Raw genomic sequence first — 3,404 nt, forward strand, 5'->3', positions numbered from 1 at the left:
GACAAAGATTTAGAATATGAAATAAACTTAGTTGATTAAGCAGTGGCAGGATTTCAGAGGTTTGACTCCAATTTTGAAAGAAATTCTACTGTGGGTAAAATGCTATCAAATAGCATCACCTGCTATCAAGAAATAGTTAATGAGGAAAAGAGTCAATTCATAGAGGAAATTTCATTGTCTTGTTTTTAAAAATTGCCCCAGCCATGCCAGGCTTCAGCAACCACCACCTTGGTGATTGAGGAGCCATCAACATTGAGGCAAGACCCTCTACTAGCAAAAAGATTGACTCACTGAAAGTGCAGGTGATGGTTAGCATATTTTCTTAGCAATAAAGTATTTTTTAAAGATTTTATTTTTAGGGGTGCCTGGGTGGCTCAGTCAGTTAAGCATCAGCCTTTAGCTCAGGACATGATCTCAGCATCCTAGTATCGAGCCCCTTGTCAGGCTCCCTCCTAATTGGAGAGTCTGATTCTTCTCACTCTCCTTCTGTGCTCACTCTCTCTCAAATAAATAAAATCCTTTTTTAATTTATAATTATAGTTTATAATTATAATTTTAAAAATTATAATTATATATAATTATAGTTTATAATTTTAAAAAGGATTTTATTTTTAAGTAATCTCTACACCCAAAATGGGGCTCAAACTCTCAACCCTGAGATAAAGAGTCACATACTCTATTGATTAAGCCAGCCAGGCACCCCTAAAGTATTGTTCATTAAGGTGTGTACACTGGTTTTTTTTAGACAATGCTATTGCACACTTAGTAGAGTGTAGTGTAAATACTACTTTTATACGCACTGGGAAACCAGGAAGTTCATTTGACTTGCTTTATTGCCACATTCGCTTTAATGTGGTGGTCTGGAACCAGTCCTGCAGCATCTCTAGGTATGCCTGTACTCAGTTAAAATATATCATTAAAATTAATTTCTCCTGTTTCTTGTTACCTTTCTGGTGTGCATGCCATTGGACTGTTAACTGGTAAAATTTTAAATGTTCCAAGCGTAAGTATTTTTATTTCTAAAAATTTTTAAATTCTGATCTATTAGTGTCCACGTCAGATACATTTATTGATGTCTAGAGATTATTTAAATATCTTCCTGGAGTGGAGAGCAGGCATTTGACAAAGAGAAACCTGGCTTCTGATTCCTGTGTGCCACATGGGCCTCCTAAACATTTGCCTTTGAGCCTTAACCTCTCCGCCCCTCACTTTTCTTTCTGTGCCCTGGGATTAACTATTAAATCTAGAGGACCCTTACCTATGGAGGGTTTATTGTGACAATCACTGAAGCCATGTAGAAGCACTCAGCTATTTCTGAACCACAGTATTTTATAAGGCATCCTCATCTGAAGCAGATAAAATATTGTAACCCAAGCTATCAAACTTAATTTCTAGTTTTAAAAGTTGTGACTTAGAAGAAATCAAGATTATTTCTGAACAATTAAAATTAAAGATTATATCCAGTACTTACAATTTTGTGATAATTTTTTCCTGTGCCTTTTGAGGAAAACTGGCTAAATTGCTGGTTAACTTCAATTCATCTATTTTTATCTATGACTGCCCTATACACAACCATCTCTCAGGCAAGTCACTTTATGTCGCCCATAATCACTTCTTCCCTACCTTTCATTTATGTAAATACAACATTATAAAGAGTGGTAAGGGTTGTTTTGAAAAGAAAATTCCAGTCTCTGAAGAGTGAAAAGATCAAGGGATGCTTTGCCTCAACCATGTTGAATGAATGGATTGACTCTAAGTGTGGGAGCTCAGAGCCATTTCTAGGATCTCCTCAGGCTGTCCCTGGGAGTCACTATGCAGCAGTACACCCCTGACGGCCAGCCAGGTTTGGCATGCTCCCTGGTTCCAAAAGGACAAGTTGCCCTGTATAGTAACCACCCAGCAGGAAGGCAGGAAGAAGGAGAGCTTACAGGCAGTGCTTTACCCAACAAGACCTCTCCAAGATTTGCACGTGGTCAGCAGAGGGGAGGAAGGCCCTCATGACAGCCTGACAGGAAAGTTCCCGTGAGGCTCCCTACAAAAGTGGTGTTGGAAGTTATGGCAGTGCTTGTTCCGGAGTGTAGCTGGTTAAGGATCTCTTCGATAGTTGATATTTTAACCTTAGAAACGTACAGCAGAAAGTATGATCATGAAGGAGTGGATTTCCTCATCAGCCTGTGATTATTTACAGAGGTTTTCCCCAGGTCTGTACCACCCCAGCTCTTCTGACAGCTATGGTTACTTACATGCCCTTGGCATGCCCACCTTCTGTCCAGGAGAACTAGAGTGGGTGAAAAGCAGCAGAGTCCACAGCAGCATTAAGTATTTTATGATTTTTTTCAATTATTTTTATTTCAAGTTTTTTTTTAAATTCTAATTAGTAAAAAATAAAAAAAAATTCTAGTTAACATATAGTGTAATACTGGTTTCAGGAGTAGAATTTAATGATTCATCACTTACATATAACACCCAATGCTCATTACAAGTGCCCTCCTCAATGCCCATCTAGCCCAGCCCCTACCCACATTCCTCCGTCACCTTCAGTTTGTTCTTTATCCTAAAGAGTCTCTTATGGTTTACTGCCCTCTTTTTTTCCCCCGTCCCCTATGTTCATCTGTGTTGTTTCTTAAATTCTACGTGAGTGAAATCATATGGTATTTGTCTTTCTCTAACTTACTTTGCTTAGCATAATACTGTAGATCCCTCTGTGTTGATGCAATGGTAAGATTTCATTCTTTCTGATGGCTGAGTAGTGTTACATCATATATACACCACTTCTTCTTTATGCATTCATCAGTCAGTGGACATTTGGTCTCTTTCCATATTTGGCTATTATTGATAACGCCGCTATAAATATCGGGGTGTGTGCGCCCCTTAAAATCTGTATTTTTGTATCCTTTGGATAAGTACCTAGTAGTGTGATTGCTGGGTCGTAGGGTAGCTGTATTTTCAACTTCTTGAGGAACATCCATACTGTCTTCCAGAGTGACTGCATCAGTTTACATTCCCACCAACAGTACAAGAGGGCTCCCCTTTCTCCACATCCTCACCAACACCTGTTGTTTCCAGACTTGTTAATTTTAGCCATTCTGACTGGTGTGAGGAGGTATCTCACTGGTTTTGATTTGTTTTTCCCTGATGATGAGTGACAAGCATCTTTTCATGTATCGGTTAACCATGTGGTTTTTTTTTTGGAAAAATGTCTGTTCACGTCTTCTGCATGTTTCTTAACTGGATAATTTTTTGGGTGTTGAATTTGGTAAGTCTTTATAGGTTTTGGATACTTACCCTTTTTTTAAAAAAAATATGAAAGACTTCACAAATTTGCGTGTCATCCTTGTACAGGGGCTATGCTCATTTTCTCTGTATCGTTCCAATTGTAGTATGTGTGCTGCCAAAGCAAGCAC

The 3,404-nt window shown here is 38.6% G+C and overlaps 1 non-coding gene across 1 annotated transcript; it reads right to left on the reverse strand.

Annotated features, from left to right (window-relative positions):
* Nucleotides 1-3,297: 3,297 nt before the first annotated feature.
* Nucleotides 3,298-3,404, reverse strand: LOC123941049. The gene has a single exon (XR_006818149.1). It is a non-coding gene; the product is annotated as a U6 spliceosomal RNA (small nuclear RNA).

The sequence above is a fragment of the Meles meles genome, chromosome 4, assembly GCF_922984935.1.
Source record: "Meles meles chromosome 4, mMelMel3.1 paternal haplotype, whole genome shotgun sequence".
NCBI classification, from domain to species: domain Eukaryota; kingdom Metazoa; phylum Chordata; class Mammalia; order Carnivora; family Mustelidae; genus Meles; species Meles meles.